General features: G+C 40.9%; 1 protein-coding gene across 5 annotated transcripts in view; it reads left to right on the top strand.

Annotated features, from left to right (window-relative positions):
- The window catches only part of MCC (MCC regulator of WNT signaling pathway), a 202,268-nt gene that overhangs the window by 60,401 nt on the left and 116,664 nt on the right, over nucleotides 1–25,203 (top strand). The window lies entirely within an intron of this gene.

Here is a 25,203-nt window from a genome sequence, read left to right on the forward strand (position 1 = left end):
GAGTGCTTAGTTCTGTCTTGGTGTGACCTGAAGGCACATCCTGTTTAGACTGAATGGCTTGACACCTATTGCAAGTTAAAAAAACAGAATAAAAACTGCATCTTGGCATCAGTATAGTAGCAGTTGTGGACAACACTCAAGCCTGACCTTCATCATGAGTAAATGACTCAATGAATGAACTCCTAAAAACTTGCCATAATTCGGATGGGCCTCTTGCACTGTAATCCTAAACACATTTGTATCAAACTAATTTCTAAGGATCCATTTTTACATTACCTGAGCGCTGTGGTTTCTTTCTGTTAATCCATTACATATTACTTTGATCCACCCGTGTACAGAAGTAGACCAACGGCATGCTTACTTTTCATTCTGTTATTCTCATTGGCATTCTTAGGATGATGGTTGTGCAGCCTGGTCTTCATAAATTGTGTCAGCCATGGTGACACTGACAGTGGCTTGTGCTGTTGCAGATGGGAACAGAATGTTATGCTTGGCAAGCAAGACCGCTATCTAACTTTGCCTAGCCTAACAGGTAGTATCCCTTAAAATACAAAATGTGTGCATGGTTACACTGATCCATTGGCTCCTGCACATTCCAGTGCCTTGGAGTGCCCTGTGGGTTTTTGGCACAGGCTGTGACCCTGCTACTGCCCCTGGCACAGATACTGCCAGCTAAGGCAGCTTTAGAAATGAATGCTGAGAACACTAGTACCAGAGTTGGGACTTAAAGCCAAGGTTGAGCTCTCCAGCAATACATTTCTGGGGCAGTAGACCAGGTGGTTGTTTGGATTTTGGCTGGTTTTGAATGTGTGTGGGAGTTTTTTTTTACAGCAACAATATTGTATCTATATTCTGTGTTTATTGGTACTTGCTTGGCAAGTGAATGCTTTTGAGTTTCATTATTGATAGGAAGACAATGCCTTTGAATCCATTGGAGAAAATACTAAACATTTTCATGTTCTTATGTTGCTGTACGTTAAATAATACTTACTCTAACCAGAAAGCTGCAGTAGCATAAGTGTAATACTTTCATTAGGATTAACATATACAGTATGTGTTTAAAATCATGAGCAAGCTTTCTGATTTTTATTTAGCCACCCCAATATATTTTTTCATAGCGTTGAGTATCTGTGCAGGGATGATGGTTTCTCCCAGGAATTCAATACTGGAGACGAATGTCTAGGATTATATATGGAAGTCATGATCTGTGCTGCTTCCCACATTTTTTAGTAATTGAATATGTTGCAAATAATTCATGAACACAAAGCTGGCTCCCTTGGCTCTAAACTTCACTGATTTATGAATGCCGTACTAATGTTAAGCTTGTGTGTGTCTGTTTTTGTTTTGCTCTGTGTCTTTTGTGTGGTTTATTGAAATATGTGAGGTGCTTTATCATAATGGCTGTTGTATCTCCTTTCCTCCTGCTTCTCCTTAACCCTTGTGCTCTCTGTCATTTTCTCTCAGTCTCCTCCTGTTTCCACTCGCCTTGCCCAATGTGCTTGCTTTCTCGTGACATTTGATTACATCTACTTGGCCACCGGGAGACAGTAGTGTCATGGTCATTAAAGGAACTGGCTGTTGGCTGGACTTTTACTAGGATTATACAGTCCTACTGAGAGCGAGTTTCTTTTACAGTAATCCCACTATGTATACAAGTAGCCTGATTCACACATGAGATACACACAGGAGTTATTTGCTGGTTTAGCCTTTGGGGGCATACAGTTGTACCTTGGATCCCGAACGCCTTGTAAGTCGAACATTTTGGCTCCTGGACACCACAAACCTGGAAGTGAGTGTTCTGGTTTGCGAACATTCTTTGGAAAGTGAACATCCCACGGGGCTTCCGTGACTTCTGATTGGCTGCAGGAGCTTCCTGCAGCCAATTAGGAGCCGGACTTTTGTTTCCGAACGTTTCGGAAGGCGAATGGACTTCTGGAACAGATTCCATTCGACTTCCGAGGTACCACTGTACTCCTGTCTCCTAGTATGGATGACTAGGAATGTCAGTAGGCTCAACTAGGTTATAATCAACAAGTAGCTATATGTCAGTATCCCTTTAATACGGCAAAAAGATATTTGCACAGCAGTAAGTGTCATCAAGCAGACACAGAATATGTGCATGGAGAAATCACAATGACAATTAGAAACTGAGTCAAACCATTGGTCTTTCTAGCTCAGCTAACTGGCAGCGGATTTACAGGATTTCAGATAGAGCTCTCTCCAATTTCTACCTGTGGGTGGTGGAACATGGGACCTTCTGTATTCAAAGCAGATGTTCTGTCCTGAGTCGTGAGAAGACCTCTTGGACTGTCTGGTTGGAGGAGCTTGAGTTGGAGGCTGATGATCCTTGGGAGGGACCCAGTGAGCTGGGATGAGGATAGCCTTGGCACTGGCATGAACAGACAGCTCAAGCCCAACCTACCAGAAGCAATTCCCATTTGTTTGCGCAGTCCAAAGAAACATTCTGCTTGCTGCGTTAAAGCTATGTCTGCCCCAGGGGACATGTCAACCGTTGGATCAACGTCTTAGCTCACTTAGCTCTGCTATGCACTTTCTGTGCCTTTAACACTTGGCTTGATTATTTGCCGTACTGTTTTAAGCATTAAAGATTTTGGCAAAAACCATAATCTGATTTCGATTTCTTCATCCAGCATTCTACCACTCAACTATGGCCCTTTTCCAAAAAGGCTGGGCAGGGAAAATTAAAATATCAGTTTTGAAATTGATTTGAACAGCCCTACTATCTTGACTGAAACATATTAATACAGAACATTTTCTGGGCATCGGTTTTAGAGTTCGGATGAAGATCCAGTTTTATTCTTTTAATTGTAATTTTCCCCAAGAGGGAACTATGTTGAGAATAAAGGATGTTGTCTTTCTTTAAACAGCTTTCCCCTGTAATTGCTCCCTGCAATTCCCAAAGCTTTAAATAAACCCTATTTTGCTCTAAGGAATGAATATGGCTTGTTAGAACGGCCAAAAGGTAAAACAAATCTTGTATCAGGACAGATAACATAAGGATGTTTTCAGTTCCAAAATATAATTTATTATCCCAACCTGAAGTTTCTGAACACTTTCCAGGACATGATGTTACTTGTTACAAGCGGTTTGGTGTATAGGCAAAGATCTGTAATGCATTAACTGGGAACAGGTTTTGTGTGAATTTCAGGTTGGAAATAGTGTGTCACAGGTGTATTGTTCCGTCCTTCATTTTGTACTGTTGAGCTTGTCTATCCTGTTTTTGGTAGACAACAATATACTGTGTCAGGGCATTGTGTAAGTTTATAATTAGCCAAAAGCTGAAGCAGTTTTGTGGTAGCCCCTATTATGAACTTATAGTGCAAGAGAGTATATGCCATTGGCCAAGATAAAAAAAAATGGAGGACACAAAAATGTTGTCAGATGAGAATCCAATTTTCCTAAAGTATGATGCCTGTGAGCTTATAGGTATCCATATATAATTTGTATTGCAGGTTGCTAAATCAGCACTACCTAGTGACCTTCCGCTTACGCTGTCAAGTACTTAAAAATATTATTTTGACATTGTGAAACATAACTTTAAAAAGGAACGTCCCATGCGACTTAAAAATCTTAGGAGTTCTGAAGGAATATTTTATTTTATTAATAAATTTATATCCTGTCCTTCCTCTGAGAGGAGCTCAAGCAATAATTTATTTCATTTTATTTAATATAACTTTTGTACATCTCGATTGTGAGAAAAGGCCTTGGAGCAATTTAAATTTGAATCATCTTTAAAAATTCCAGCACAGACTGCGAAAGATCTCTACTTAAATGGCTTTCTAAAAGATGGAGGTCTTCAATAGGTGCCCAAAGGGCAATAGAGGTGGCATCTGTCTTAATGTTCAACAGGAGGGAATTCCAAAGGGTAGGTGCCATGACATGAAAGGCCAAATTCCAATATTGTGCAGAACAGTGATAAGTCCTGTTATCTAAAGAAGGCCCTCTCCTGTAGAGTGCAGTGATTGATTGGGTGTATAAGAGGTGAGATAGTCTTGTAGATATCCTGGTCCCCAAGCTACATTAGGGTTTTATATACCAGAACCAGCAATTTGAACTTAGCCTGGTAGATAATTGGCAGCCAGTGTGATTCTTTCAACAGTGGAGTAACCTGGTAGCAAAATTCTGCACCAATGAGCAGTTGAGCTGTTGCATTTTGCATTAGCTGCAGCTTCTGGACCAATGTCAAGGGCAGCATCATGTAGAGCACATAGCAGTAATCCAACCTGGATTCCAGCACCAATCAGATATTCCCAAACCACTAAGTCAAGGTGTTTGATGTTAAAACAGGGGAGTATGCTTCCAATGAGTGCCGGGATTTCATTTCAATCTGGCAATGAGGAAACACTTTGTCATTCCTTTCTGCACTGCTGGTGTAATTTCCCCTAGACCAGGCATCCCTAACCTGCAGCCCTCCAGATGTTTTGGCCTACAACTCCTATGATCCCTAACTAACAGGACCAGTGGTCAGGGATGATGGGAACTGGAGGGCTGAAGGTTGGGGATGCCTGCCTTAGACCAAGTAGGGGAAGCCCATTCCACAGTTCCTTCCCAAAGTTGCTCCATTCCTCAGGAAAACTCTTTATCGTTGCTGCTATAGGGAGGTGGTATAGGATTTTCTTTGGCTCTACATGCTGTTGGTGATGCAAGTAGAATGATGTTATATTAGTCATGGAAACAACTGGGACTCTTGCCAAGTTTCTTATCTCTCTGCCTTTATGCCTTATCCATATAAGAAAAGTTACTTTAATGAACAAAAAATAAAGATTGTACATTACTATCTCAAAACATATGTAAGGGATCACGCTAATGTTTTTCCACCTGTGGGTGTAGTAGATTTCAGAATATTAGGTATGTTATGTTTAAAAAATAGTATCTAGTAGATTCTGGAAAATAAAATCTTTGCGAATTATAAAGTATAATTATCTTTTGGTAGGTTTGTTAAATTGAACTAGTTACTTTTACATTTTGGTTTTTAGGAACTTTCTTTTGACCGCTCTGGTGCAAATATCCGTTACTATCAATCTTAACATATGCTACCTAGTACCGTATTTACATGAATCTAATAAGCACTTCAGTTTTCAAAACCATGGAACCAAAAAAGTATTTGCTGGCACAATCAAATCTAATGCACAACCTAATTTTCACGATGTAATTTGGCCAAAAAAGGTGCACATTACATTCTAGTAAATACAGTATTATCATCTCCTAGTAAGTACCTGAATTATTGGTATCCATTAACAATGTGGCGGCCATCGGTGTTTCCTTGGTTGATTAAATATTTGACTCTAATAGATTTATCGAGAGGCTGGAATCTTTTTTGGTAACTTCGGAATTCTGATTGGAACATTCTACTGGCATTTTTCAGAATCTGCCATTATTTTCATTAATTTGCTTACAACATCTTGCATGAACCCTCTCTATTACGGCAATAGTTAACCAATTCATACCAGTCATATCCAAGCACAGGGCATTTTGTTGACTAAGGCAAAGGACAAGATCTCTCTCTCTCTTTCCCGTCTCCCTTCCATGTGCTAAAGCCACATGAGTTGACGGCCGAATCTTATTTCAGAATCCCGTATTTTTCGCTCTATAACACACACCAGACCATAACACGCATGTAGTTTTTAGAGGAGGAAAACAAGAAAAAAAATATTCTAAACGAAATAGTGGATATATGATTTTTGTGGTTCATGCTGTGGCCACAGACATGTGATCTGACAGTGAGTTTGGAGCAGCCCAATGCAAAAATCCTGAGGATCCATGTGGATCCATGCTTTGTAACCACGGAGGAGGGAAGGAAGGGGAACCATGGATCCTCTGCTCACGACTGCAGCAGATCCCCCACGCCACCCGCAGGCATTCACTCCATAACACGCACAGACATTTCCCTTTACTTTCTAGGAGGAAAAAAGTGAGTGTTATGGTGAAAAAAATACGGTATATTATCCTTCACCATAGCTGAGGGCAGAAAGACAACTTACAGGGTGCAAGGCAGACCAGATCTGTCCTCTTAACAGAGAGAAACACATGAAGGGTTCAGGAGGAATATCTGGTGGGGCTGCCACTACAGCTCACTACCTAAGGCAGTGGTTGGCTGCCTTACTTTGCCCAGTGGTATTGTTGGCCATGAATCTTGTAAAGGAATCGCATATGGATGAAAGATGCTATGACTCATAGGTCTCCAACGTGTTTGCGCACATTTGCACGCCAGAGAAGCTGTTGCGTGAGCCACATACATGAAACAGCTTTCTCCTTCTCGGCTGCAGTTTCTTGAAATCAGCTTCCATGTTGCAGTTAACCTTGGAAAAAGCTGCATTTGGCTGAAGAGGAATTCTTTCAGTGGCCTGGGGATGGGACCCCTTGAGCACACAAAAGGCCTCTAAGGCTGCCTATGTGCCCTCAGGCAGTGGTGTAGCGGGGAGCAGACACGGGGCAGTTTCCCCATGCGCAAAATTGTTAGGGACGCAAAATTTCAACACCTGGTGCTGCCTCAATATAGCTGTGTACTTCCGTCACTAGGGTTTGTTGAAAATGGTTTCTCTGTGCGAACCGGGAAGGGACCTCTCCAGATAATGGAACAACTCTTCTTTTCTCATCTCTGTGGCTGCAATCTTCTGAGCGACACAGACTCCATTAGTTGAATGCGCATGCATACTGCATCAGTTTCACTCCCTCCCACCCCTCTGCTCAGCCCTGCGTACTGACAGCCTACGCTACATAACTGCCCTTGGGTGCCATGTCCGTTACCCCTGTGCTGTGTAGAACTATGGTATGGTCCAGTGTGAAATTTGTATGTGTGCAGACACATGGATTTTAACTGAACTGAGCAAATGACAGCGTTGAAGGAAATGGTAGTGGACTTAGAGCCAGCTGAAATTCAAATTGAGTTGACTTGGGCTGGGAAAAGAGAAATGAAAATGGAACTCTGTTTGTGGCTTTCACACAATTCTGTAATACATGCAGAGAATGTCAGCAAAGATTGCTGTCTGCCTTTGCTTCATGTTGTTGCAGATGCTTTGTTTGGTAGTTTGCTGAATGAATGAGGTATAGCTTGTATTCGTCTATCCTTGTGTAGCTGAGCTCAGATAGCATTGCTCTGCTTTCAATGAAATGTAATATTAGCACTATTTATCCATTTTTAAATTGGCATCTTCAAGATGGCCCAGTTAATGAATGATGGAAAAGTAGCAACCAGAGGGTTATCTAATTTTCAAAAAATGAATAGATGTAAGGGATGGTTTTTTATGGTGGAACTCATGGACGGTAGCCAGGAAGTCTAGATATCAAAGTTAAGAGGAGACAGTTTTTAAAAAAACTACTTTAAATCAAACCATAATTATTCACAACTAAACAAATAATCTAATCTGCTTTGTTTAAAAATGTGAACATTTTAGATGAATTGTGAATATAGACTGTCTTTTTAAAATGGGTAGATGAGACATTTCTGGCACTCCAGTGTACTCTCCCACTGGTTGTAATTAAGTATGGTAAGTAAATGATGCGTGGCAGATGTGTGTAACATCTTCTTGGTGACTTTTTTTTTTAAAAAAATGAAAAGCAGCTGTAGGAAGCTGCCAGTTTGACCAGAGGATTGGTAGTTGAGAAGGGAGCACTAATCCCTTGCCGTTTTGTGTTCAGAGTCACAAATCTGCAGCTATTTTTTCACTTGCAGGACAAAACATAAGGATATATTTATTTTCCTTCCTAGTACAGGGGTTAGAAACATGGGGTCCAGGGGTTGAATACTGCCCTCCAAGTCATCCTGTCTGGCTCTCAAAACTTCTCCTTCATACCTTAAATGCTCCCCCCCCAAAGTGTGTGTGTGTGTGTGTGTCCAGGAATTCTGACAATGCTTGTTGCTTGTCTGGATAGAAGATAGAGAAGGGTATGAGGATTTGTAGAAACTAGTTCAGGAGTCGCCAACCTTTTTGCACTAGTGGGCACATTTAGTGGGCCCTGTATACCTGAAGGAGTGTCTTCACCCCCATCGTTCAGCCTAGACACTGCGGTCCACCTCTGAGGGCCTTCTGGCAGTTCCCTCACTGTGAGAAGTGAAGTTACAAGGAACCAGGCAGAGGGCCTTCTCGGTAGTGGCACCCACCCTGTGGAACACCCTCCCATCAGATGTCAAACAGATAAACAACTATTTGACTTTTAGGAGGCATCTGACGGCAGCCCTGTATCAAGAAGTTTTTAATGTTTGACACTTTATTATGTTTTTATATGTGATGGAAGCTGCCAAGAGTGGGTAGGGCAACCCAGCTGGATAGGTGGGGTATAAATAATAATAATAAATAATAATAATAATAATAATAATTAATAATAATAATTTCAGATTCTGAGTGAATGGTGTGGGTGCAAATCACAAAAACGCTGCCATAGAGAGGATGTGGCATAACACAAAACATTTCAATTTCAGGGGCTACTTTTTCCACTTAAAAAAAGAAGAGATTTGGAAGATTGTTACAGGTGTCTGCCATGTACTTTGATCCTCCAAACAGCCCCCATGGATTGTTATATTGTGTGTGCTGCAATGTGAAAATCTAGATTATAGCATCAGTTTGGGGCCTTGGTATATATCTACCTTTTTCCTCTAGGCTTGGGCACACAAATGGGAAATAAGCCAAAATCACATCCATGAATTTGCCTGTAGTCTGGTTCATTGATAACATTTCTAGTATGCTATTCCTAGCGTGACAGACATGCGGCATTTCTGGTGTATAAAACACATCACTTCAAAGAATGTTTACTTTCTGGATTTGTGTGAGCTGCTTATCAGTTGCACACAATGTTTGAGGCTTGCATGTCATTAAACTGAAGCACTATAAAAAGATTTCTCAAACACAGGGGCATTGTCAGTACAGATAATGCTGTTCTCAAGACCTCCTAATGAAAAAATGGCAGAGATTATGTAATTCATCTGTATGCTATTAAAATACTTGCAGCTAATAGCCAGGCACTAAGAAATGCACTATGGACTGCATAGTTAATAAGGCTGAACATGCGTTGCCTGAAAGTAACATGCCAGGCATAGTAGATTACCACAGCAAATCTATCCCTATACCTGTACAGCCAGAAATTCATTTCTTCAAGATTATTTACAGTGCAACATAATAAAAGATCCCGTAACCTTAGTTAGAAATCCAAGGGCACAGATCCCCTAACCTTACTTGGAAATCCAAGGGCACAATTTTTAACTGGTTAATTTTACTCAAAACTGTGCCACAGTTTTTGAAATCCTTTAAATGTTCATATATTTCTATGAGCTTCTGTGGGCTCAGTGCCAGCTTGCACGATGAGCTGGTGACTTTGCTGTGACACTGGAGAGATTAAGAAAAACCACTTGCTTGCTTGATGTGCATACATTGATATTATTAACTAGATTTTTGCTTATACAGTTTGGAAGTAATTCACTCTGTTCGCTTTTTCAAAGTACATTTAAATAATGGAGCATTAATTCTAGTTTTCATTGGCTTGAAAGAGAAGAATTAAACCAGCTCAAATAAGGAGGGCAGAGATTAACATAGGTTTTTGACAACATTATATATAATTGGAATAAAATACAATAAAAAACCCCAACCTTTTATTATTATTAGCATTACTAAGTAGTATTATTCACTTAAAAATATTCAGTAGGTAAGCTTCTAGTGTGAACATAACAGAAGTGGAGGTGTTTACTTGGAATCATGCCTGAGGATTTTGAAAATCACAATTTTGAGGAGACGGATGTTATTAATAAGAAAAATGTAAATGTCACTGTGTTAAATTGCCATCTTCTATGCTTGTTGTGTGTCTGAGGTTACCACTTAAAACACAAGCAATACTTGTCTTTTAATTACCTGTACTTCAGTTGTACATTTTGGGCTAATGTACACATGGTAGGTACATGAAAACATTGTCCTGAGTGGTAGCCAGGATGCTCAACTATGCAGTGGAATGTTCTTCCTTATTTTTCCCCCAAGGGTGTTACAGAAAAAGTCAACATATTGTGGGTGAAATGTCTCTGGCATCCAAGGTGAGCTGCATTTGAGTAGTTTTACCTGCAAAATCATTTCTACCACAGCTTGCTTAGAAGTAGTAGCTGCTATTACACCCCTCCCTCCCCAAACCACCCCCTGCTGAACATCGGAGTTCACCAGTTTAGTCCATATTTTGATGTTATTTTATTGATGTTTGCTAATTTTAATTCTTCATTGTTAGCTGCTCAGAGATCAGCATGGTTGTTGGAAAAGTGGAGTGCAACCACAAAATCAAATATGTCCCAGAGCCTCCCGAAGGGATTCTGGTTTTGAGGGGCTACGATGGGCAATGGCACCCAGGCCTGGTGATCATCCTCTGAGGCCCTTCTTTGTGTGCCTCTTCAATGAGAGGTCCAGAGGGCGGCAACATGAGAGCAGGACTTTTCTGCAGTGGTTCCTGTTTTTGGAATACTCTCCCCAGGGAGGCTTCCTTGGCCCCTTCAATGTACAGGCATTCCTCTCACTTATGTAGGAGTTACATTGTGGGACTCCGTGTGTATAACTGAAATCACATGAAGTGGGGAGCACTCCACTTAACAGGGAGGGCGTGTGGGGAGAAGAGAGGAAGAGACTTACGTGCGCCACCAGGGCTGCTGCATGGAAGTTGCTTGGGGGGCCACAACCCAGCCTGTCCCAAGCCTTCCCTCGCTTGGGGTCGCTGTCCCAAGCCTTCCCTCCAATCCCACCAATTGCAGTAAGCGAGCAGCTGAGATCAATTTCTAAGCAGCAGCCCCAAGCAAGGCCTGGCAGTGGCCCCGAGGGAGAGAAAGCTCAGGACAGGACAGGCAGCGGCCTTTGAAATGTCTTTGTGGTAGGGAGGTTATGGGCTTGTTTTGTTTTTGCTCTTGTATTATGTATTTTGTGTTTACATTTAGTATTTTTACGCTGTGAACCGTGCTGTGATCTTCGGATGAAGGGCAGTATGGAAATTAATTAAATAAGTTATAATAGCCATTCCCTGAGCCTGGTTTTTGTGTGCAGTGTGCCTTAAGCGACATAACATAACAGTGTCTCCAGGGGTGCCTGGAGTGCAACAAAGCTGAACAAAACCAGTGAAAGCTGAAGGATTGGAGAGGTAAGGAAGAAAAAGAGCTTAGCGGTTGTCACAATTTCCCACCAGGTGCACTCTTGGCTGTTTTAATAGGAAAAAAAATGTCTTTAGTACATCCCTATAGATTCATTACTGTTTTGTCCTCTTACCTTTCATATTTGAGTACTCTGCTGCATTCCAATTCCTCCATATTTAGGCTCCTGATTGGGTATGTTTGTTTAAGAACTATGAAAGCTCATGCCATTGAGTTTCAATACCTATTCCTTTTGGAAGTCAAAGAAATACACTAATCGCCTTTCACAGATGAGCTGTTCTCTTAATCCCAGGAAATTGCTCTGAATTCCTGTTTTTTCTGTGTTATTGGTGGGTTTCATGGTAAATCCATTTTTCTGCGTAGAATAGATTGCATGAAAGCTAATAACTGATTCTAATCATGTATGGATAAGTTGCTCCATTCAGAGTGTCATACAGCAATATTCTTAGATTAATAAGTCTTCAGTTTGCATCAGAGTGATTGGCTTCAGACCTTTCTAGCCTCCTACACTATTAGCATCCATACACAGATGGCATATGCATAAAAGCAGCATTAATCATTGTGAACAAAAGGGTGATATAATTCCTAAATATGTTGTAGATGACTAATTGAAGATGCTTAGGAGTATCACAGAGTGTTGCGTTGATACCAATATCTAAAGACATGAAAACTTATTATTCATTTGAATCCTAGACTGAATTATCACAGCAAACCTTTTGCGAATGAGAACTGATAATCATGAATGCAAAATTAGTACTGTTTATCTCTGATTGTTAATGAATTTAATACGTTGTTTAGTATAGCAATATACCAGTGCAAGATTCATCAGATTAATTTGAAGCAATTCCTTCTTCCTGCAAGCTCATACGTCGTATTCCATGACATTTGGAAGTCCCTCCTGACCCTCTTGAGAGAATGGGCTACATGGGCTGTAGGAAGGACGAGGGGAAAGGAAAAGATACGCGTGCCATTTTTACTTCTGTAAAGTTTCTGTGTCATTTGCCTTCAGACAATTCCTTGAGACCTGGAAATTGGAACTGTGCCTATTCTAGTACACACATAAGATTTATTGTTTGGGTTCCAGTTTGCAGTTGGGCATAGAAGCTGGCTTGCCTTATGGTGAGAGGCCCAGCAAGAGCAAGACTAGCAAATGGGAGCAGATATCTGATGAGAGGACTGACACCTCTCGTCTTACCCTCCCTCTCTTCCGCTGCCTCTCTTCCGCTGCCTCCATGCCACAAACAACAGTTTTTTGGTTCCTGGGCCCATTCTGTATTGGCTCCTTCTCTCATTTCTGAGTTGCCCCTTCTCCCATCTGCTGCTGTTCTAGGGCACAACCCATTCTTCTGACCCACATTCCATTCACACAGGTTTCACTACAGAACACACTCGAGGTCCCTGCTTCTCCTTCCATTTTAAGACTAAAGCTCTGTGACTGACACCATGGGAAATAAATTATTGTACTAGGGGCTGTCATCTGAAATGCTTTCTGTACTGTTCCGGCACTGAAATATAACAATATTCTTTAAAGAGCATGAAGATCCATAAAATCCAAGCCATTAATTACACTGCAGTACAGTGATTGTCAATACATCCTTTGAGATAATCTCAAAACTCAGTTTTTCTTAGCTAGGCTGTGTGTATTCATTTATAGTACTGCTTTTAGGCTCTCAAATCAGAAAGAAATTGGGATGAATACACTTTAGAAAAGTCTACAGACCTCTTTATTACATTGGAGGGTTTGATTTAAGAGCTTGTTTACATTTCAGAATGAAACATGTAAGTGCTAAGAAAATTTTGCAACGCCACAAGAGGCTGAAAAGCTATTATGAATCTCTTTTTTTGTAAAATAGCTCTAATTTGCTTTAGATACACAGTACATGATGTAAAATTAGCTAGAACCTTTCTAAACAGGGTGAAAATCTGCTATGGAAACAAATTATTACTTTCTCTTTTGTACAAGAGACAACAGACTAACCACCACTGCAGCAACATGGACATTTCTTTCTTTTAAAGAAAATCTAATCCTGCTTTAATATTAATTAATTCCCAAGGCACTCTGTTCAGTTTGTTCTCATTCTCTGCTGTAACCTTTGAGTGTGTTGATCATCAGAATCGACCTGGGGACCAAACTAGCTTATAAAAGTAGGCAATTCCTCTTGATAAGACGTTCAAGTGGGAGATCATTAACTCTCTCCAGGACCCCTGAATGCAAGTTATAATTTGATTTTGCTAATTATTTTATCTTCCATGTTTGTGTCGCCTATTTATCTGCAGTGGGTCTCACTTCCTTGTTTCCTCCCCTCCCTTTTCCCCATGGCATTTTGTGCCCTCGCTTGCTGTAATTACTTGGGTTGTGACAATTTTCATGTTGGGCATTCAGAAATGCATGCTCTGATTTTCCTCCATGTTTACTTGATGACTGGCAATTGTCTCTTCAGCCAGGGACCCTGGATGTGTTTTTAAGGTGGTGTGGAGGTGGGGATGTCACGACAGTCAGGATATAATGACAACTATTTGCCCATCTACTGTACTTATTTAATGATCAAAGAATAAAGTTGGAAAGAACATTCAGTATTATTCAGATGAGATTCCCACAACCATTTCAATAGATTAACAGAAAAATCAAAGTAGTACTAATTGAGTGAATTAATGTCAAGAGCATCAGTCAGCTTTGCCTCTAGCAATGGTCTTTTATGCCTAATGGCTTGAGGGACTGAGTGTCCCTTCCCCGATCATTCTTACAGTGGGGAATCTGGTCCCCTAAGTATCTCATCCCTCTTCTCCGCTTCCAAGATGGTGTCAATTTGTTATTGTTTTATCCTATGCCTTTAGGTTTCCCACTTTACTTAAAGCCTTTCAGCAGAAGGTTGAATCATAGAATAGAATCATAGAGTTGGAAGAGACCACAAGGGCCATCAAGTCCAACCCCCTGCCAAGCAGGAAACACCACCAGAGAACTCCTGACATATGGTTGTCAAGCCTCTGCTTAAAGACCTCCAAAGAAGGAGACTCCACCACACTCCTTGGCAGCAAATTCCACTGTCGAACAGCTCTTGCTGTCAGGAAGTTCTTCCTAATGTTTAGGTGGAATCTTCTTTCTTGTAGTTTGGATCCATTGCTCCGTGTCCGCTTCTCTGGAGCAGCAGAAAACAACCTTTCTCCCTCCTCTATGTGACATCCTTTTATATATTTGAACATGGCTATCATATCACCCCTTAACCTCCTCTTCTCCAGACTAAACATGCCCAGCTCCCTTAGCCGTTCCTCATAAGGCATCGTTTCCAGGCCTTTGACCATTTTGGTTGCCCTCCTCTGGACACGTTCCAGTTTGTCAGTGTCCTCCTTGAACTGTGGTGCCCAGAACTGGACACAGTACTCCAGGTGAGGTCTGTCCAGAGCAGAATACAGTGGCACTATTACTTCCCTTGCATTTAGAAATAAATAAATCTGTATCTCCAAATAGCTCAGATAGTACAAATGTTTAATGAACAACAGCTTTGTGTTTTTGTAAGCTACATAGAGCACTGCATGTTTGTAAAACGTTAGTGTAAATGTTTAGGAAAGCTGGATAGAATCAGGTATTGTATAATGTATGCATGATGTTTATATTTGGTACATTGGGGAAATGGTTTAATTAGCCATTCTTAACTCTTTAAGCTATTAATTTCAATAAATAGCAGATACTGTTGCATTTTTAAAATGGCTTCTTGTTGACAGGTTTTACTACCACCTAGAAACAGAGTTGATTACCAAATCTTTCTACCAGTTTGTAATTTCCTCATTTTTCCCCCTTTCCTTACCTTTAAACCATACTGTGCAGCTCCATCAGTGGAAAGGAAATGTGACTTTTTCAACAGTTTTCAGGTGTCCCAAGGACTACAGTGGTACCTCAGTTCTCAAACAGCTTAGTTGACGAACAAATTGGCTTCAGAACGTTGAAAGCCCAGAAGTCAGTGTTGCGGTGTTTGAACGTTTTTCGGAAGCCGAACGTTCGACACGGCTTTCCCATGAGTGCAGGAAGCTCCTGCAGCCAATCGGAAGCTGTGCCTAGGTTTTCGAATGATTTGAGGAATTCGAACGGACTTCCGGAATGGATTAAGTTCGAGAACCAAGGTTCTACTGTACATGGTTTTTAAATATACTCATGAGCACTATACTATGGCCACTGTTAAAATGATCTCTTCCTTACTTTCTTCAACCTTTGCTGTAGATTTATGCTAGCATCCGTTCTTGCCAAATTCCCAAAGTTACTACTTCTCCTGCTTTAGATGTTTCAGGAGAGGTGTTCTTGTCTTACCTATTTTTTAGATTTACAGTAATGATTCTGCATTGCAATACAGAAACTGTAGAGGGACTGCAAAAGGTTTTTATAAGAATGAAATTACTGTTTATGTTTGTGAATGAGTTTGATAATTCTGTACCATAATTGTAAAACTTATCTCTAGTTACAGGATAATTATCTTGCTCTTTTTCAGCTGTACATATGCCTCACTATGGCATTTTGTGCCATAAAAATATTTAAATATTGCTTCTTAAGAAATTACAGCTGTAAAATTGTAACCACTGTCTGTTAAATTCCTGCAAATGATGTATTTTTCATTCTCCTCTCTTTCTTCAACCATACAACTTTCCCTTAAATGAATTACAAAATGAGACGGGTAGACTAGACAAAGTTGGGTAGGAAGGAACTTGGAATATGTATTGTGAAAAGTCAGACCATTAAAAAATATTGGACGATATTTTAAATTAGGGTATGATCATCTATAGGTCGATCCAATTTCTTGCCTGTTGCTTATTTTCCTGTTATTATCACTCTGACATTTTAGACTGTACTAGAGAAAACAATTGACCTGAATAAGTGGAAAGGGTTTTGGCCAGAGATCAAACTACTGACATTCTACTAGTACTAACCTCTTGGTGATATTTTGCTTTCATTAGTGCTACATTTCATAGACATGATGCTTTGCAGGTAGATAATTGGCAAATGTAATAAATAATACATGATTTATAGGTGTATACCAGAGTGATAATTTTAGCTATGTTATTTTAAATTAATATCTGTAAGTCTGCACCACCAACAAGTAGAAGGAAATAGTAGTTGTTTGAAGACTGGGTCCTGGCAACACGTTAAATAAATGAAAAACATAGGGGGAAATATGAAATAAAGCTATTTTATACAGTGGTGCCCCGCAAGACGAATGCCTCGGAAGACGAAAAACTCGCTAGACGAAGGAGTTTTTCGTTTTCTTAGCCGCTTCGCAAGACGCATTTCCCTATGGGCTTGCTTCGCAAAACGAAGCGTCTTCCCCGCTGTCCCCGGACCTCTTTTGAAGCAAGGGGCGGCGGGGAGAAGATCGCTTCTCCCCGTTGCCAGCCCCTCTCTCCCCGGACCCCTTTTGAACCAAGGGGCGGCAACGGGGAGAAGCGATTCTCCCCGCTGCCCCTTCCCTTGCTTTAAAACAGGTCCGCGCGCCTTCCCCTCTGTCCCCGGAGATTGCAGGGCAGGCAACGGGGAGAAGAAATCTTCTCCCCGCCGCCCCTTGCTTTAAACAGGTCTGGGGACAGAGGGGAAGGCGCGCGGCGCTTCCCCTCTGTCCCCGGACGGTCTCCATAGGAACGCATTGATTGATTTTCAGTGCATTCCTATGGGAAACTGTGCTTCGCAAGACGAAAAACTCGCAAGAAGAAAAAACTTGCGGAACGAATTAATTTAGTCTTGCAAGGCACCACTGTATCTGTCCTGTGTTTTTTTTTAAGTTTACTTGTAATTACAATAAAGAGAGAGTCACTGTGTTATTTTTGCATTATATCAGGTTGCAAATGGGAAACAAAAGGAAAGAATTATATAATACAAATTTCTATCCTCCTGTGTATGTCATTACTACTTTCAAATAGTCTGTATAAATTTGGGGTGTTAAATTATCTATTTGAAGTCCATCTTATGCTGTGGGCCGAAGAAAACTAATAATATAGGAAGGCCCCTGCTTGATAGAATGAAAGCCCTATTGAGTCAAGCATTATGTTGTTTTGGTGGCAATCAGATGGTTATGGGAAGACTTCATGCAAAACATGAGTTCAGTAGCACAAATACCACTTGTTATCCCAAATAACTGGTATTCAGAGACATACGATTGGCAATATTGTCATCTTGATTTCATGAACTTGTCTAATTCTTTTATAAAATGGGATTATGTGAAATATATAATTGCTTATATTAGGAAGAAGCCGTGTGTTCCAAGCTGTCTAAAATAAAACAGTCGCTGTCCATTATTTTGCCTTATTTATCATATTTAAAGAGTATAGCAGATTGCAAAAATAATTTGTTGTTTTTGCAGAAGTTGTTGCATAGTATGCAAAATCTTGGAACCTACCTCTGTATAATGAATCTTTATGTGAGTCCATTGTACAAGACTTGACACATTTCCTCCTCCTGTAAAATGTGTAGCTTAGTTCAGTTAGTACAGTGGTACCTCGGGTTACATATGCTTCAGGTTACATACACTTAAGGTTACAGACTCCGCTAACCCAGAAATAGTGCTTCAGGTTAAGAACTTTGCTTCAGGATGAGAACAGGAATCGTGGTCCTGTGGCACGGCAGCAGCAGGAGGCCCCATTAGCTAAAGTGGCGCTTCAGGTTAAGAACAGTTTCAGGTTAAGAACAGACCTCCGGAACAAATTAAGTACTTAACCCGAGGTACCACTGTATGACTTTCATGGTGGAGAGACGTGATTTTAAAAATCTAACCACCTTGATTCTTCACCAGAAGCTTCCCTAGCAGCTGTGAGCTAGCACAATTAGACTTTCTCTTATTCAAGGATTTAGAGGTCTATGAATATACTTCATACTTTTTAAATAAGTAGTGTAAAAAAACAAAAACAAGGAAGAGGCCATGAAATTCCCTAAATTCTTGAGCTGCTTCCATATTGCTCCAGACATTGCTGCTGTGAGCTGACAGTTATAAATATGCTTTGGCTTCAACAATAGTATTAGCATTGCTAAAATTATGCCCTATATTTAGAAGTTGTAACAGAGTTTGGCTTACTTCCTTCTGAGATTTTTTAATGATTACAATAAAAATACCTTTCATCTTAGGATTTCACCAAGCTTTCTGGAACAGGGATAACAAACACAGTGACCTCTAGATCAGGGGTCAGCAAACTTTTTCAGCAGGGGGCCGGTCCACTGTCCCCAGATCTTGGGGGGGCAGACTATATTTGGGGGGGGGGGGAAATGAACCAATTCCTATGCCCCACAAATAACCCAGAGATGCATTTTAAATAAAAGCACATATTCTACTCATGTAAAAACACACTGATTCCCGGACAGTCCACGGGTCGGATTTAGAAGGCGATTGGGCCAGATCCGGCGCCTGATCCTTAGTTTGCTGATCTAAAATCATTTACATGTTTTTGTTGATGTTAATCTTCTTTGATAGAGATGTCTTGATGACGTCTTTTAAAATCAAAATTCAGTTACGCCTTCCTAGTATGAGACACTTCAGTTGCTTTCTCAGCTGTATGAATTCAGCCACTTTACAAGATTTCGTAGCTGAAGCAGTGTAGGACGTTCTAATGTCATGTTGTCATATGGGAAAAGCTATTCACAAATTATGATGATAACTCTTTTTCACACCTCCAGGTACATCAACCTCTAGTTACTGTATTTTTCTCTCCATAAGACGCATCTGACCATAAGACGCACCTAGTTTTTAGAGGAGGAAAACAAGAAAAAAAATATTTTGAATGAAACAGTGGATGTATGATTTTTGTGGTTCATGCTGTGACCACATACATGTGATCTGATGGTGAATTTGGGGTGACCCAATGCAAAAATCCTGAGGATCCATGGGCTTTTACCTCCCTCCTCCCAGGCAGCCTCTACTAGGTCCCTTATCTCTCTTCTGATCCCACTGATCAGCTGTTTCCTTTCAACACACCCTTCCCTCTTGTTTGCCTTAGTGTAGTATCTTTTCCTTAGATGGAGCAGTTTTTTGCTCCTCATTTTCTTGTAATTTCTCTCCTTATTGCTTTAGTCTTCCTGTCCCCCCCCCCCCTTTGCAAGTTTGCTGTCTTTACCTCCCCCCTCCCAGGCAGCCTCCTTTATCTCTAGCGTCCCTTATCTCACTCCCCGGTCGCAAACGATCAGCGGCTTTGTTTCAACACCCACTTCCCTCTTTCAAAAGAAAAAAAAACATGATCTGCTTTTTGCCCCTGGGCAATTCGGCTCCAGGGACCACGCATTCACTCCATAATACACACAAACATTTCCCCTTACTTTTTATGAAGAAAAAAGTGTGTCTTATGGAGCGAAAAATACGGTAGTTGCGGTTTGTTTGTAAAGTGGAGGTTCTTAAAGTGTTGTGATACTAGCGGAGGGAGAGTGACTGGCCTATCTCAAGATTCTTGTGAGAATCAAAATAGAGATATATGGAAATAACCACATTTACAACCCTGAGCTCTTTGGAGGAGAGGCAGAGTAAAGGTTGCTTGCTTTTGTTTACTAGATTTGTCCTAGCATTAATATAAAAAGTATAGGTTGTTGTTTTTCTAATCAATGCTCTAACCTCAGACTTTGGATAATGCAAGTTAAAAAAATCCAAGGTATTGGAATTTACAAAACTTTGAAAGACACAGCATTGGTGCAAGGAAATGATAAATAAGTCTGTGTGGTGGTAAATCAGCTGTCACGTGCAACCGGTTGTTTTTAATTTCTACAGGACTACATAGCCACTTAAGGACACTGAGTCTTGACCTGGTCACCAAGAGAAGGAAAACAGATCCCTGCCCTAAAAAGCTTATTATCTCTTAATTTTTAGCAGTGCAGGAGAATGACAAAGAAAGTGAGGACCAAGGTGAGAAAACAAAGGTTACATGCATGCACATTTAATTGCATGTGCATATTCTGTATTTATTGTTGGGGATAAGGATGAAGGGTTTAAGCCAAGGACTTATGACCTTGGTTTTCTTAAATTCAGGTACTAGCTTTACAATTTGTGTATATAGGCAATTTGAAAAATGTGTGCAAACAATTTGTAGTAGCACAGAAATAAGAAACATCATGGTATACCTACATCAGCACAACCGGACTCCATCTATACAGCTGCACAGACTATGTCTCTCCTGTATTGGCCTCTACAGCCACAGCAGTTGCTGTAACTCCCCAATGGTTTGTCCTTGCCCCCGAAGGAGCAGGCTCACTCTTCCGTCCTCTCCCAAGACAGACAGATGCCAACAACTAATGATATAGTAATGAGGAAAGCTTGTTTGTTCCCCTTTCTCCTTTTATTTCTGGCCACTTTATTTCTGGTCTTGCATATGAGCGTACCTCAGTAGAAACTTACAAAATTTATAGTTCTAAAAAACCTGCATAGAGTTGTTTCTTCCCCCTTCTAACGTGTCCTAGCCTCAAAGTTCAGACAAAAATGAACAGAAGTCCAAGGGCCTTTTTTATGCCGAGAAAGCCCCCCTCGGCTTATACTCGAGTGAGGGTCCTTTCAGGCTGCTCCTTCCTCCTCCGCCGCCTTTGCCGCCACCACCAAGTTTGTGGTGTGGTGAACCGGGTTATACTCAAGTCAATAAGTTTTCCCAGTTTTTTGTGGTAAAATTAGGTGCCTCGGCTTATATTCGGGTCGGCTTATACTCGAGTATATAGGGTATTTATATTGTTGAAGACATTAAGGCAGATTAGAATATCATAGCAAGCAAGACCTGTAGTTTCTGTGATTTTCACTTTGGAAGGTAAATCCAAAAGCGTTAATATTTTCTGAAATTTTAAAGGGACTAGTTTTGAATATAGAAGGCTTTTGCAAACACACTTATCTGTGAGCAGGATCAACAGGGTGACATTTCTGCTGGGTCTCAAGCCCAAAGGAGGTCCCAGATTTTATACACTAGCTTTGGGGGGACTTGATACATTTTGCAGCTTGCTCTTATATGTGACACACCTTCCTAGTTTAGAGCTGCAGGTTTAAGCAATTACGGGGTGATTTGATAAAATAATTTTGTGTGTCAACAGTTGTTTTACTTTTTATTATGGCCAGAGACCTCAAAATCTGAAAATTGGTCCCGCCATTCCTCTAAGTATGCTTGAGCAGGAGCACCAACTCCCCCCTCCATTGAGGGGGCTGATGCCTGACATCGTATGCCACATTGTGCGATGTTCTGATGTGGTATGTCACTTCACTGCTCAATATTGGGGGGGGGCCTGACCCCCTCCTTAAGAAGTATTGGGGGGCAAATTGCACCCCCCAAGCTGGCGCCTGTCTGTGAATAGGTACTGTTTAGCTCAATGGAAATTGCTTCTTGCATGCATAGAAGTGTGCTGTAAAGATTTTTTAAAAGGTAAAGAATATTTCAGTTGTTAAATTGGAATGGTGGGAATCCTTTACTCTGTTAGGCCATATGCTTGCCTTGTAGGAATCTTAATTTTGCCTGTGCTGCTACGTAACTTTTTGTAATGCTGTAGGATAGGGAAAAAGAAAATGACAGATCCATATGGATGAATTCCTTCATAATGGTCTGTTCATCAGGTGTTTACTGTTTTTATTTCAAGCTTTCAAATTAGCACAGCTACTTTGCATGAGAGTAATGTGCTATATTTCCCTTTCTGTTATGCATATGTTGTTCTAGTATTAAGAAAAAGCATACATTGAATGGTACGTTGTATAAATAAGCCAATAGCATCATTTTTCTTCGGAATGAATAGTGTATTTGTTGTTGTATATCTGTTGTTATTTAAAAGAACTGCAGCCCACACTGTGTCAACATCAATGTCAAAACCCCCATTGCTTTTAATAATGCTAGATCATACCGTAGGCAGTTTGCAATAGTTGATGGTATATTGCAATTAGCACCAACACAGTTTTGTGGTATTTAAGCAAAGGTGACTGCAGCTATCCATAGTATTTTACACTGCAGTGCTCACCCTGAAACCCTCCCCAACTGTACTTAATGCAGATGTTTTCTTCAAAGGAATGAAGGCACTGTGTAGCTATAATTACAGCCATACTTTGTAAATTTCTGCTAACTTGATTAAAACTACTCTGATCTGGTCGAAATCTATCTGAAATCTGAAACAGTCCAGAAACTGTTTAATCCTCTGAGCCAGTTCATGTCTGGTGTAAATGAGGTTTCAAAACTAATGGAACAAATAACTATCCTTTTTCTGTGCAACATGTGATACATTAACATTCTGTCTGAGGAGGAGACGATAGGGAGATTTAAGCCCCATTAGTCAGAATAACATTCATATGAGAAATCTTGGGACTATTTAATTCTAAAATACTGTTATAGATCTGCGAGCGCAAAATCCTTGCCCTATCAACAAACGTTAATTGAAAAGACTAATTTCCTGTTGGCAGACCGACTCTTGCCTTGCAAAGATATCTGCAAACATGACACGAAAGCTGGCAACCTTAACCCCAACATATGGGAATCCCTTGCAGACTAGGTGCCTGGAGACAGACAAACAGGTCATGAATCCACAGCAATGATCAGAGGAGGAATGACTGCTGGGAGGAGCACAGAGAGATGGTGCACCTGTAGCAGTAAAACCGTATGCCTTCATTGCCCCACCTGCAATAAAACATGTCTCTCCCGTATCTTGTCTCTACAGCCACAGCAGGTGCTGTAATTCTGCAACAGTTTGACTTTACTACCCCCCCCAGCGCGCACTTCCATTGTCCCTGAACTTGTTTTCAGTTCTTTTCCTTAAAAGTCTCTTGCATGTTGTTCACTTCTTGTCAATAGCACCACGCAGAGTTAACACTTTCATCCTACCACCATAACTAAAATACATATTTCTTGGTTAGTCACCTTTTTGACCCCACTTAATATATGACGTTCAGAGTGTTTGTGCCTTGGTGTGCTGCCACTTCACACTCTTTCACTTCTACATACACCTTTCCCTTTTTAATTCTGAGAATATATTAATAGTGTTATTCATCTTAATATGAGTAAAGCTAGGAGCCATCTGTTCCTCTGGAGGCAGTTGATGTATTAACCTTGTGAATTAAATTGCCTTCTTTTCATTACTGCGTTTAGGCTAGAAGACTTAATAAGATCCTCAGTGCTTAGCACACTATAGGAAGAGAATTGTATCATGAGGATATATTTAATGACACTCCTTTTTAGCATTTGAATAGCAATGCTTTAAGAATTTGGATGTGAGAGGATAGTTGTTGTCCATAGTTCTGAACAGCCTTTTATAATAGTTCTGCACAGCTAATAATAATAATAAATTTATTATTTTTACCCCGCCCATCTGGCTGGGTTTCCCCAGCCACTCTGGGCAACTTCCAACAAACGATTAAAAATACATTAAAGCATCAGTCATTAAAATCTTCCCTAAACATTCCCTAAAATCTTGGAAAATTGAAAAGTCGCACTCAGGCTACTGGGAGCTATTTCCATGCTTTACCATAGCATAAGGATAACTTTTGCATATTTTTGTCCTGTCCCTGTTCTGTTGAAGCTCCTCTTGGTGTGAATGTGTGTTTTGATTCCATTCCTTAGCCTTTGCCATCACCCTAACTATATTTATTCAGATACCATTTATTCCAACAGAATATACTTCCAGGTAAACATGCAGAGAGAAGGTGGGTTTGCTTTCTAGGAGTGCATTCCAAATAAGTCACTTATGCACACGTAAGGAAGCAGCAACATAGATAAAGAATACAACCAAGTTGACTGTTAAACATAATGCCATGTACAAAAAAATTTCACCTCCTCTTCAATACTTCTTTGGGGAAGTTCATGTGTTCTGCATAATGACAAGTCCGTGCAAGGCTTTCATTTCTGCTTTAGTAGCCAAGAATACTTGAGCTGTGATTTCACTGGAAAAGGAAATACTCCGCAGTGTGTTTTATATTCCCAGTCTGTTTGAATTTTATTACAGGAGTTGCCGAAGAACGTAATTCAAATAATGGCTCTGCAGAGCTGCTGCAATAGTATTTCCACCTCACTTATCTTCGTAAGATTTTCGAGAGCTTTTTCTTTACCCTTTACTTTAGTCTGGCACGCACACAAGATTTTGTTCCGTTCTGTCCACTCAAATCATTGTACAGTGCCACAGGCGTTTATGAATATGTCAACTTCATTGAGGGGTGGGGAAATACTGTAACAGTATGTCAGGGAACTGCCATCGGAGCCAGAGGCGGAGGGAAGGCTCCGGAGGGATGCCAGAGAGGGTCCCAGTAGGGAGAGAGGCAGCCCATCTGCTGGGGAAGGAAATCAGCGTAACACCAGTGGAGAAGGGGGGCAGATGGGGGAATCAGAGAGGAGGCTCCAGGACTCTTCACCGGAGACCAGCGGGGAGAGCACGGGTCCTCCGCTGCCCACACCCTCCCTGCGCAGAAGACTTCCGCGCAGGGAGAGTAGGAGGAGACTTGGCGTCAAAGAACTTCTTTGCTGGAAGAAGTTCAAGAAACGCCCACTGACGGATTCTGCCAGCGATTGAGACAGCCACGGGTGAAAGGCTGTCCAGACAGAAAGGGTTCAACCAGGCAACCTAGCCAGGAGTGGCGGCAACTTATGCACGAGCAACCCCTAGAACCATTACACAGTATGAGGATGGGGAGAATTCTCTTCCAAACTATATCACACTTACATCAGAAATACTGTGGGATATATGTTAATGATTTTCCATGAGGGGGTGGGCATACAGTGGTACCTTGGGTTACATACGCTTCAGGTTACAGACTCTGCTAACCCAGAAATAGTGCTTAAGGTTAAGAACTTTGCTTCAGGATAAGAACAGAAATTGTGCTCCAGCGGCGCGGCAGCAGCAGCAGGCCCCATTAGCTAAAGTGGTGCTTCAGGTTAAGAACGGACCTCTGGAACGAATTAAGTACTTAACCCGAGGTACCACTGTATCTTCCATGGAAGACCTGGCCTGTTTCTTACACTAATGGACGACACTGTTCAGCTCTTCTACATGTCAGCTGCATTCAGGGTTACCATAAGGGAAAAGAGGCACTTTTGGAGATAACTCAAGATTTTCTTTTCCATTGGAGTTCTGGGCTGGGAGGAGAATTTCCTCAGTGCTACATTTGGAAGTAGAGCAAACACTGTCTCTT

This window comes from Podarcis gaigeae (assembly GCF_964106915.1).
Source record: "Podarcis gaigeae genome assembly, chromosome: 11".
In the NCBI taxonomy this organism is placed as follows: domain Eukaryota; kingdom Metazoa; phylum Chordata; class Lepidosauria; order Squamata; family Lacertidae; genus Podarcis; species Podarcis gaigeae.